Here is a 13,167-nt window from a genome sequence, read left to right as displayed (position 1 = left end):
GCCTTGGGATGTTCCGCGGGGACAGGGCAGCCGTGGGCCATTTCAGCTGTGCAGATGCCCGATGGAAGCTTGTGCTTCTGTGATGTGAAATCTCCCTGTCTCTCTGCAGTCCCTGAGCTTCTGAAATGCCCATGACACCTTGAGGGCAGGGGGGTCTCTATAGGACTCCCGGAAGAGGAGACAAGTGACTGACAAGCAGCACCATGGGAAAAGCAGAGGCCGTGGAGGTGTCAGCAGTCCTGCCCTGGGAATGTGTGGAAAACTTGGGAGGGCATTGGCCATCCCCAGACCACACAACGGGACATCCTACGGAGGGCTGTGGCCTTCCTTAGCCCTCTGGGCTCACAATGAGCCAACCTCATGTAGAGTTCAAGGCATGGCCAGGCTCCAGCTGACTTCTGGATCACACCTGCTAAGACCAGGCAGTACCTCTTAATCCAATATTATTACTGAAGGCTTGGGCATAAGAGGAGAGGATCTTAGTACGGAGGGAGTATTCCAAAGTACTCACCTGGATTGTGGTTCCTGGCACACAAGCTGCACCTGCCCTCAGGCTTTTTTCTCCCTATAGGCCTTGGCCTGCTACCTGCAGGAGAGTTTGCCCACGTGTCCTGATGAGAGTTCAGGTGACCATGTCATCTCTATCTTTGAAGTCCAGTAACCCCCCTCCCTTCCCAAATGTACCTTCTCTTGCCAGGTGTGGTGGCTCACATCTGTAATCCCAGTACTTGGGAGGTCGAGGCAGGAAGATAGTTTGAGTCAGGAGTTTGAGATCAGCCTGGGCAGCACAGCAAGATCCCCGTCTCTATAAAAATTTGTTTAAAAAAATTAGCTGGGCATGGTGGTATGTATCTGTAGTCCTGGCTGCTCAGGAGGCTGAGGTAAGAGGATCGCCTGAGCCCAGGAGGTTAAAGTTGCAGGGAGCCATGATTGTGCCATTGCCCTCCAGCTTGGGCAACAGAGCAAGACCCTGTCTCACAAAAAAACAAAACAAAAACAAACAAACAAACAAAAAACCAAAAAACCCAAACAACAATAACAACAAAAACCCACAGATGTACCTTCTCTGGGCCTAATGAAAGGGAAAAAAAATCCCTGCTTACACTCAGTTGTCAAGATCCCAGGCAACTTCAAGTTGTTAATAGCACAAAGTGGAGCTGTCAGCCTTTTGCACTCCTCTGGGTCAAAGGGTAGGCTATTTTTAAGGCCCCTGGTGCGCGTTGCCAAGTTGCCTTCTAGAAACCACATGAGGCTGCCCTCCTCCCTAGACATCTGCCAGCACTAAGCGTTGCCATCTAATAAATCTCTGCCAAGTTGGTATGAAAATATCTCATTTTCATTTTTAGTCCTTTGATTACGTGTGTATATTTTTAAAATATGCATATTGTTTCAGGGAAACACTCTCAAACCATGTTTTTCCTCTGTTCTCACACACCACAACAACAGTCAGCAACACAGAAGGAGACTTCGGGGACCAGATGTGTGGGCGGTTGTCCCACCAAGCCGCGGACAGCAGTGGGGTGTCCTCCAGTTCAATTCCAACACTGTCTACCTGGAGATAGTCTTACAGCCCACAGGTTGAGGGCTCAGTCCCAAGACTATCCCCGACCCGGACGCAAGTCTGGACTTCGGAACTTCTGACCGACCAGCTTCAAGTTGGGGTTCCCACAACCCCCTCTTTGGGTTTGATCAATTTGCTGGAGTGGCTCACAGAACTCACGGAAATACTTAACATTCGCCAGTTGATTCTAAAGGATATTACAAAGGATACAGGTGAAGAGATGCACAGGGCAAGGTATAGGGGAAGGGGCATGGAGCTTCCAGGAACCTCCGTGAGCTCAGCTCTCCGGAAGCTCTCTGAACCCTGTCCTCTTGGGGTTTTTACGGAAGCTTCATGGTGTCAGCGTTCCTTCGCTCAGGGCGTAGGACAGAACCCTCTGGGGAGAGTCTTAAGACCCACAATCAGAAAGGCGGGGAGAGACACGAGTCCTGCCCAGTGGCAGATGAAAGGAGAGCAGGAGAAGGCCAGAGAGCTTCTGTTTCCTGAGGCCCAACACAGCCACTGTCATAACACGAGACTGTAACAAGGGCTATGGGGGTTCCGAGCCAGGAACTGTGGGCAAAAGCCAACACGTGTGTACTTATCATAACACCACACATGTCACTTCTTGTGAATGATATTAGTAATAATGAAAAACCTGTTTCAAATGTCACTAATCTCTATTTAGATGTGAGAAAAAATGTTTGATTTAGGTGAAGCAGAGAAGGTTTCATTATCAGTGCAGCTCTTGTTATGAGGTCTGAGGCTGGAGTAGGGGAAAGAAGAGCAAAACAAGAGAAAAACAAAGAGGGGAAAGAGAAGAAGAGAAGAAAATAAAAGTGGCAAGAAGAGATAAAAAGACAAAAAAGCCAATTGCTCTGTGCCTTGTCCTGGGTGCCATGCCTGGGAGACAGGCAGGTAGGCGATGGGCTGAACAAGGCCTGCTCAGCACACCCTGCATTCTGCCACATCATGTACAGGCCAGTGGTTCCCAAACCATGTGGCTTCAGGACCCCTTTACACTCTTAAAAAGTGTTAAGGATCTCAAAAAGCTCTTGTCTGTGTAGATATCTATCAGGGTTTCCCATGTTAGAAATTAAAACAAAGAAACTGGCTGGGCATGGTGGCTCACGCCGGTAATCCCAGCACCTGGGGAGGCTGAGGCGGGTGGATCACGATGTTAGGCATTCGAGAACAGCCTGGCCAACATGGTGAAACCCTGTCTCTACTAAAAATACAAAAAAAATTAGCTGGGCGTGGTGGTGGGTGCCTGTAGTCCCAGCTACTCAGGAGGCTGAGGCAGGAGAATGGTGTGAACTTGGGACACGGAGGTTGCAGTGAGCTGAGATCGCGCCACTGCACTCCAGCCTGGGTGACAGAGCAAGACTCTGTCTCAAAAAAAAAAAAAAAAAAAAAAAGAAACTATATTATTTACATAAATAACATTTTTAATTAAAAGTTATATTTTTCAAAGCAAAATAAATTTAGTGAGAAGAGAAGCATTATTTCTACATTTCCACAAATCTCTGTGATGCTGGGCTTCGTGAAAGATGGTTGGCCTCTCCTATCTCTATTCAATCTACTGCGGCATCACACAGCATAGAGCCTCCGGAAAACTCCACTGTACACTCACTAAAGGGAGAGAGTGGAAAAGGAAGTACTAACAACATTTTATTATTATTATGAAAATAGTTTTGACCTTGTGGATCCCCAGAAAGCGTACCAAGACCACCCTTCCCCCAAGAGTGCCTGAGCCACACTTTGAGAAGCGCTGATCTAGGCCGGGGAATTGATGGAATCCACCCCATTCTTCCCAGGAAGGCAATCTTACAATAGCTATCAAGAGCCATAAAAGCAGGCTCACGCCTGTAATCCCAGCACATTGGGAGGCCAAGGCGGGTGGATCACAAGGTCAGGAATTTGAGACCAGCCTGGTCAACATGGTGAAAACCCCGTATCTACTAAAAATGCAAAAATTATCCATGCGTGGTGGTGGGTGCCTGTAATCCCAGCTACTTGAGAGGCTGAGGCAGGAAAATCGCTTGAACCCGGGTGGCAGAGGTTGCAGTGAGCCAAGATTGTGCCATTGCACTCCAGCCTGGGTGGAAGAGTGAAACTGCGTCTCAAAGAAAACAAACAAAACAAACAAACAAAGACAAGAGCCATAAAAGCATTAGGCCTGTTGATGTAGTGATTCCCCTTCGGGGACTATATTTTATATTTATTAATTTTATTTTTTGAGACAGGGTCTCAGTCTGTCACTCAGGCTGGAGTGCAGTGGCACCGTCCCAACTCACTGCAGCCTTGACCTCCCTGACTCAGATGATCCTCCCACCTCAGCCTCCCGAGGAGCTAGGACTACAGGCACATGCCACCAAACCTGACTATTTTTTGTAAAGATAGGGTCTCCCTATGTTTCCCGGGCTGGTCTCGAGCTCCTGAGCTCAAGCAACCCTCCTGCCTCTGCTTCCCAAAGTGCTGGGATTACAGGCGTGAGCCATCTCGCCCAACCCTCAGGGAATATATTTTAAAACAATAATTCCCAAAAGAAGGAAAAACTACCTAAATGACCTATAATTGGGGAATGATTAAATAAATGCTGGCATGTACATTTAATAGAATATTATGTGGCTTAAAAGGATAATGATGAAGACTCTGCACTGGCGTGGAAGGAATATCTACAGCTCTAAGTGAAAAAATCCGAATTATGTAACTGACTCTTCACCATGCCTGCCAGTCTCATGCTGGTTCTGCCTGTAAACAAAGCCTCAAAGGCGATGAGAGAGAGTAGGTTCCATATATAGGGTAGGGACTATGGGAGAATTTTTCCTTCTCTTTTTGGTTTATTTTGATTTATTTAGTATTTTTTTTTTTGCAATTAGTGAAAACAAAAATCAAGACTCTCGAATCTGTCTTGCTTCCCCAGGTCAATGTGGTTGGGAGGTGTGTGGAGAGCAGCCACCCAGACCCAGAGGTCGGGAGGCGGGGAGGGAGGAAGGAGTGGGGGAGGCTCTGAGTGGGGAAGTCAGGCCTGGAGGGGCTGATAGCTCACTTGGTTCTAAGTTCCCTTTCAGTGCTGACTGAGAAAGCTCTGCTAAGCAACTGTTGTGAGAGGCCTGCGGGAGACACAGACCAAGCATAGGGGCTGTGCTTTGCCTCACCAAGGGAGGAAGCTGGGGGTGGCGCACGGGTGGGCGGTGGTGGCAACTGTAGCACCCAAGACTTCTTGGAGAGAACTGAAGTCAGGGGCCACACTCATGTTACAGAGGAGCCGGGCGGCATTGCAGGCTTCATCCGCTGATGGGGAGCTTGACAGACACCAAAGCCTCCGGGGCCTGCTGAGGCGGGATGCAGTTTCTGCTTAGGTAGGACAGGGCCAGATTTGTATTTTAGGAAGCCTCGCTGTAGCTGGGTGCAGGCTATGTTAGGAGTTGGAGTGAGGGACCAGTTGAAGTTGAACACAAGGTACTTAAAAAAAATAGCACTAAAAATCTGGGTGTGGTGGTCGACACTTGTAATTCCAGCACTTTGGGAGGCTGAGGTGGGAAGATTGCTTGAGCGCAGGAGTTCAAGACCATCCTGGGCAATATAGTAAGACCTAGTCTCTACAAAAGTTAAAAATTAGCCTGGCATGGTGGTGTGCCCCTGTGGTCCCAGCTACTTGGGAGGTTGAGGCAGGAGGATTGCTTGAGCCTGGGAGGTAGAGGCTGCCGTAAGCTATGATTGGGCTACTGCACTCTAGCCTGAGAGACAGAGTGAGACCCTGTCTCAAAAAAAAAAAAAAAAAAAGAGGTCACATAGTTGACCAACAGACACTCCCTCCTGGGGTAGGGAGGATGGGATGAGCTTTATTCCCTTGAGCTAAAAATGTAACCAGGGTCCCAATTACACCTTGCAACTTAGATGCAGTCTTCTAGAATTGCAAATGTGCTCTTTCATCGTGCTCTTGCCCTTTGCATTGGAGCCCAGTTGGTTGGTGCAAGTCCAAGGTGCAGAAGGCAGGCTCCAGCTTCACTGCTGCAGCACACCTAACTAACCTCAGTAAGATCTCCCCATAACCAACAAAACTCCGGTGGTGCTGACCAAGGGGAGACTGCTACATAAACTGGGTTGTTGGCAGCCAGGCAGTTTCCCCCATCTATAGTGGAAAGCAGCGATTTGCCAGCTAGTGGCTCTTGCTGGCTTGGGCATGAGGAAGGGATGGAAGGCGTGGGTCTGTGGTGTGGCCAGTGTAATGGGGCTGTCAGAAAGTTGAATATGCTAAAGTCAAACATAGGAAATGAGCAATAGGGTTAGTTCATCATGAACCTATCTCAATTCTTATTTACTTTTCGGGGTTCACTAAAATATGATGTGATTAAGATGTTCTGCTCTCTAGTTTGGGGTGTGTCTCAAAGAACCCCAGTAGACTCCTAAAGGGCCACATGAGCACCCCCAGCCACAGCTGCCTTGCCCTGGCCCCTGCCCCCGATAGGCCCTGGAGGTCCCTAAAAGGTCTGATGGGCTAGGCCTGCTTTCTTCTAGCTCTGCCAGAGAGGAAGCTTGGCCCCAACTATGGCCTGGTTCAGGTGTGGGCTGCAATGGGAACTTGTCCCGTGCTACTGGGACATCCCGCTCAGCTTCCACAACCATCAGCTTCTGCCAGTCTCATTTCACTGATCTCTAGTTCATTGATCTCTACCCTCCACCACTTACACTGACCTCATGGCATCTTAGCTTAATACTACAGGGTGCATCTCTTCGGATGAGGACACTTTTTTCTCCACACTTTCTGGTCCCCAGTTTTGTTAAGGTACAAATGACAGAAATTGGATATGCGAATGATGCAGAGGGTGATGTTTTGATATATGTATACACTGGGAAATGATTAAATCAAGCTAATGAACACATCCATCAATCACATAATTATCCTTTTGCGTGCGTGGTAAGAACATTTCAAATCTACTCTTGTAGCAATTTCCAAGTTTACAATACAGAACTATTAACTACAGTCACCATGCTACTATATACAATAGATCTCCAGAACGTATTCCTGTTAACTGAAACACCTTTGACCAATATCTCCCGGTTCCACATCCTCCCCAGCCCTCCAGCCCCTGGCAGCCCCCATCCTATTCCCTGCTTCTGGGAGTTTGACTTCTTTAAATTCCACATATAAGTGAGGTCATGTAGTATGTGTCTTTCTTAGTCTGGCTTATTTCACTGAGCAGAATGTCCTCTGGGTTCATTTATGTTGTCACGAATGACAAGATTCCCTTTTTTAATGGCTAAATAATATTTCTTTGTGTATATGTTTTTAATCCATTAATCCACTGATGGACACTTAGGCTGATTCCCTATCTTGGTTATTGTGAATACAAAAGACACTTTTTAATGCAACTACCATGCCATCATCTTAGCTAACACAATTAAAAGTCAATCTGTAGACTGGGCACGGTGGCTCACCCCTGTAATCCCAGCACTTTGGGAGGCCAAGGTGGGCAGATCAAGAGGTTAGGAGATTGAGACCATCCTGGCTAACATGGTGAAACCCCGTCTCTACTAAAAATACAAAAAATTAACCAGGTGTGGTGGCGGGCGCCTGTAGTCCCAGCTACTCGGGAGGCTGAGACAGGAGAATGGCGTGAACCCGGGAGGCAGAGCTTGCAGTGAGCCGAGATCGCACCACTGCACTCCAGCCTGGGCAACAGAGCAAGATTCCATCTCCAAAAAAAAATAAATAAATAAAAAGTAAATCTGTAATATTGTCTACCACAAAATCCATATTCAGATTCCTCCACTGTGTCAAAACTGTCTTTTTATGACTGGTTTGTTCAAATGAGGGCTCAAATGAGGGCGTGGATTGCATTCTTTCAGAGTCACCCCTTTTCTTCTCCTTTCCTTTTCATGTCATTGATTTGTTGGAGAAACTGGATCATTGTCTGGGAGCGATTCTCAATGTCCAGCACTTGCCCTTGGAAAGTCCTCCACGCAGGAGGCAGCTGCCTCCTGGAACTCAGTCCTCTCTCAGCCTCTTTCCACCTCAAATCCCAGCCACACACTCGCCACCCACGTCCGCGCTTCATTCTGTGAATTTGACTTTCCTCTCCCCTGCCGCCATCTTTTTGCACAGATTGCCTTAGCCTGTCTGTCTTCTGTAGTCTTCTATCTGCTTTGTCCACGACCAGAATTTGTTACTACCAAGGAGGGCCAGCAGACACAAATCCTTCCCTTAGAGGCTGGTGGGAGGAAGGCAGGCAGCTCCCAGCCCCGCGGTGAGACTCCTGCTCCTGCTTCATGGAGGGCAATGCGCTGGAACCTTACCTGGTTCTTCCCTGGGCAGCGAGTGCCAGTGGCTGGGACAGCATCTATGTCCATTGTCGCATCTGCAGGGCCTAGCTCAGCGCCTGGCACTTGCAGGGCATCAAGAATGATTCTTGGACGGCTGAACTATGAGCAAGAAGGCAGGCAATGGGGCCTTCCTTGTTGTCTTTGATGCAGTAAGAATCAGGATGAACAAGCGGAATGTGAATTTGTTATCTTTATTTTTAATTTTCGCGGTACATAGTGAGTGTCTGTATTTATGGGGTACATGAGATCAAAGTAAATTTGTGACAAAGCATTCAGTTATATTCTTTCCACTCCTGAATGATTGTCTTCACCTGCAGTTAAAGCAAATCATGCTGTAGGACGCCACTGTTGAGTCATTCTCCCGGGGCTCCCACAGACACGGCATTCTCGTTTTCACTCTGAGAATTAAATCTTGTGCCGGGTGTCATAGTCATCTCTGCTGTGGACATTTCCCTCTGAACTAATCCGCGAAGGTTACTGGAATCCACGGCTCCTCCAACTCCCTCCGCAGGCTTTCTCCCCTTCCCTTCCACACTTCCAGGGTTTGCCTGGGCATCCGAGTCTCTACACTGGTGAAGCAGGCACAGCTGTCAGGTCACAGACTCACGTGTGCAGAACCATAGCTTCTGGCTCATCAAGCTCATGGAAGTCCCGGGGACAATCATGTGGGTACACGTGGGAGGGAGGTGGATTTGCCCCTTTCCACACCACAGCTTTGCCCCGTCCAATGTCCAGTGGTGGGTAATTTCCACTGCTGACCTGGGAAGTCTCCTCGAGGTCCTCTCTGGGACCCCGCGTCTGGGACCAAGATGCTGTTGTGTGTGTAATGAATAGCAGAAGGATCTTCATGGAGAGGCTTCTCACCTGACTGATCTCGCTGGTCCTCCTCCTGGGCTAGGGCCAGGGAGAAGAGGGACAGCCCGAGGGCCCCTTCCTAAGACAGACCCCGTGTTAGGCCATTCTTATGATGCTATAAAGAAATACCTGAGGCTGGATAATTTATAAAGAAAAGAGGTTTAATTGGTTCCCAGTTCTGTAGACTTTACACGAAGTGTGGTGCCGGCACCTGCCCTGTTTCGAATGAGACCTTGCTTGCAATTTTGGCAGAAGGCGAAGAGGGAGCCGGCATCTCACCTGACCAGAGTGGGAGCAAGAGGAGGGGCGGGGAAGTGCCGCACACTTTCAAACAGCCAGATCTCGCAAGAAGGAACTCGCTACTGAGAGGACAGCACCAAGGGGAGGGCGCAAGATCATTCATGAGAAATCCACCCCCATAATCTAACCCCCTCCACCACGCCCCGCCTCCAGCACTGGGGATGACAGTTCAACATGAGATCTAGAGGGGACAACACCCAAACTCCGTCAGAACCCTGAACAGGGATAGCTCTTAGCTCTCCAGGCTCTTGCTCTGTGACCTACTCTGGCATTGTTGCCTCTCTTACTTGGCCCCCCCCGGGGCTGGGGATGCCCGGAGACAAACATGGGTACTGCTGCTCCTGCCAGGAAATTCCTGAGCCCAGACATCTCTTAGCACCCATGCCCAGGGCTGGCTGGGCTTCTTGGCCCTCCATGGAGGGGCTAGGGGGAGAGGGGAGGAGGTGCACAGGAAGGAGGGGCTGCTCTGGAAGGCAATAGCCAACCAAGCTCTCGAGCAGTCTCTGGGCGGGGAGCCAGCCAGCCAGGATGCTGTCCTGCTGGCTCCGGGTATAAATGGGCCTTGACCTGGCTCTAGCCCAAGCACTGCCCGGGAAGGCCTCTGCTGGGGCCTCAGTTTCCACCTCTCTACAATGGGTACAGTTCTGCTACAGAGAGCGCTCTCTCTCTCCTCTCTCTCTTTTCTCTTGTTTTTTGGTGGAGTTAAGCCAAATGAGCACCTGGGATCTTTATTTACTCTCTGATCCCAGCATCCCCAGCCCCAGTCAAACTGCTCCAGTCTTTCCTTCAAGTGAAAAGCCATCAGGAAATACCAATATTTTTCTAAGCAATATAAAATATTTGTTAAAACTGTCTCACAGAAACACACGGTAAGAGACCAGGTTCTGTAGGGCTGGCTCAACCTTTTTTTTTTGTTTGTTTTTTGTCATCTGGTTACAGAAAGAGAACTTTGATTGTATTTCTTACAAAGTTTAGAAGGAGTAAAAGGTATTACATGGTCTTTCAAAAAAAATTGATTCCATATAAAGCCCACCCTGATGGCCTCACTTCCTCAAATGGCATTTAAGGGGGCCCTTGCCTGGCTGGCTTCTTTTTATGTGATGTTTCACACAAACCCCCAATTATTAGTATGAGAATGAGTCTAACCATTTTTTTTTTGAGACAGAATCTTGCTCTGTCTCCCAGGCTGGAGTACAGTGGTGTGATCATGCCTCACTGCACCCTCAATCTCCTGTGCTTAAGTGATCCACCCAAGTAGGTGGGACCACAAGTGCACACCACCATGTCCAGCTCGTTTTTTTTTTTTTTTTTTTTTGGTAGAGATGATGGTCCCAATATATTGTCTAGGCTGGTCTCAAACTCCTGAGCTCAAGTAATCCTCCTTCCTCTGCCTCCCAAATTGCAGGGATTATAGGCGTGAGCCACTGTGCCCCAAATTTTAAAATAGTTAAATATCTTGTTTTACTGAGCAGATTTTCTCTATTCTGTTTGGTGGTTGTGGCAGCATCTGTGTTTTGTAGTTGACAGAAATTAGCATGAACATTCTCCTAGATGAGGTCTCTACTGCTTGTCTTTTTGAATGAGCCAGGGCAAGACTTTTTTCAATGGTTTACATTTTTACCCCAAATCTACAAAACAAATAATCACAATTTATCATAGAAAACTTTTTTTGGTGACTGTTGGAAATAAATGCTCAGTGCCACAAAGAAGAATCAGCACTCCAGCAAAAAGCTCTCTCAGCAAGGCAATTTACTTCTGCAGAAGCGTGTAACTTGAGCCAATCTCGATCACAAGAGCACACCCATTAGCTGGGATTGGACCGCACAATCTAAGCTAACCCGATTGGCTAAGGTTTAAAATTGAATAGAGTCAATTAGGCAGGAAGGTAGAGGCTGCCCGTTACTGGGAGGGAAGGCATGTCTGGAGTGGTCTGGGTGCGGCAAAGGCAGGAGGGTTATTTATAGAACAGGTAGCTAGGAGACAAGGAAGTACAAGGAAGTTGGTCTTAAGAAACAAAGAATAGGGACCTGAAGCTTTTTGTAAAGGAATTTATCATCTCTGACAGTGACAATGCCTCACTCTCTTGTGCAGACTGGAGTGCACTGGCACAATCACGACTCACCATAGCCTCTAACTCCTGGATTCAAGTGATCCTTCCATCTCAGCCTCCCAAGTAGCTAGGACCAGAAGTGTGCACCACCACACCCGGCTAATTAAAAAAAATTTTGTAGAGACGGGGTCTTACTATGTTGTTGCCCAGGCTGGTCTCAAACTCCTGGCCTCAAGCAATCCTCCCACCTCAGCCTCCCAAAATGCTGGGATTACAGGTGTGAGCCACTGTGCCTGGCCTAGAATACATTTTTTTACTTGATGTTTCCAGTCGTACAGCCCAGCTGAAAATCAGAATCATTTTATTCAAGGAAACCTATTATGTTTTAAAGTGTATTAATAAACTTAGGAGACTAGGGAGGTAAGAGGAAGACTAGAGAAACAGTATTTGACGTAGGAAATCTGACTCAGGTTAGATCAAGAGTCCTGACTTCTATTCCTTTGTATACAAGCATAAAAAGAAGAATCATAAATATAAACTACTTTCCCCTTAGCCTCCAACCAAACAACTTAGTCAGCTTTTGACAACTTGAGTAATAACTCAAGAGAAATTCTAATAATTCATTTTTGTATTAAGACAACTGTCACCAGACTTATCTCTGGGGATCATCCCGGCCCCAAGGGTTTTTATAGACAACTACCTTTCATGAGCCTAAATCTACATATTGGACACTCTCCTTGGTCCCCTTTGAGCCACTCCTGCAGGAGGAACCTCTATAGACATTGCTGCTGTCCAACAGGATGTTTGTATCAGTCCATTCCCATGCTGCTAATAAACACATACCCAAGATTGGGTAATTTATAAAGAAAACAGGTTTAATTGACTCACAGTTCAGCATGGCTGGGGAGGCCTTAGGAAACTTATAATCAGGTGGAAGGGGAAGCAAACATGTCCTTCTTCACATGGCATCATAAGAAAAGTGCCGAGCAAAGTGGGGAAAGCCCCTTAAAAACCATCAAACCATCAGATCTCGTGAGAACTCACTATCATGAGAACAGGATGAGAGTAACAGCCCCCATGATTCAATTACCTCCCACCAGGTCCCTCCCACGACATGTTGTGATTATGAGAACTACAATTCAAGATGAGATTTGGGTGGGGACACAGCCAAACCATATCATTGTTCTTGGTTTCCTCTGCCAAGATTCAGTACTGGCCACTGGCTTACCTTCAAGGCTCCTTCACATACTGGCCAGCCTTTGTCTGGAATCTTCCTTTGGCTTTTGCAATTCTCCAACCTCTGACTAACTCTTTTCCACCTTTGTGGGTTCCAGTCTCTCTGCCAACCTCTTTAATATTCTCTTCCCCAGAGTTCACTCTTTATTTTCTCACACTGCATGTTATTTCACAAGCTTCCTCCATCATCCTGATACTGTTGACTCCCCAGTATATACAAGGTGGGCATCCAAAGTCCAAAAATCCAAAATCGAAAATGCTCCAAATCTAAAACTTTTTGTGCACCAACATGCACTCAAGGAAAATGCTCATTGGAGCACTTCAGATTTTGGTTTTAGGATGCTCAGCCAGTAAGTATCATGCAAATCCCAACTCTCAAAAAATCCAAAATCCAAAACACTTCTTTTTCCAAGCGTTTCTGACAAAGGATACTGAACCTGTATCTCCATTCCCCTGTGTTCGTATTCCATACCCTCCGGTCCAAAATGGAAACCCTGTCCTCCCAGCCCAATCCCAGAGCCCAGGGCTGCATCTCCTTTCGAATTGCCCCATGATCCATCTAGAGCATGCCTATGCGAGTCTCTGGGGGTGTGTGCGTGTTGATATCTGGATGAGTGCGCACAGTTCCAGCTGTGAGCCTGTGAAGGCCTGAGGGAAGACCACAACACACAGCACAATTGTGCAAAACCCTGGGACTCAAGCAGTTGGGCAAAACCCCTTTTACAGCCAAAGCAAGTCACTCACTCAAGGCCCCCTAGGAGCTTCAGAAGGAAAGACTTCCTGATGGAGAAAATAATAAACAGGTCCATGGAGCCCGTCAGCCTTCGCTCCCTCGACCCCTCATCCAGGGGTCTGC

The sequence above is a fragment of the Macaca fascicularis genome, chromosome 12, assembly GCF_037993035.2.
Source record: "Macaca fascicularis isolate 582-1 chromosome 12, T2T-MFA8v1.1".
NCBI lineage: Eukaryota > Metazoa > Chordata > Mammalia > Primates > Cercopithecidae > Macaca > Macaca fascicularis.
Note: the sequence above shows the minus strand (reverse complement) of the source record.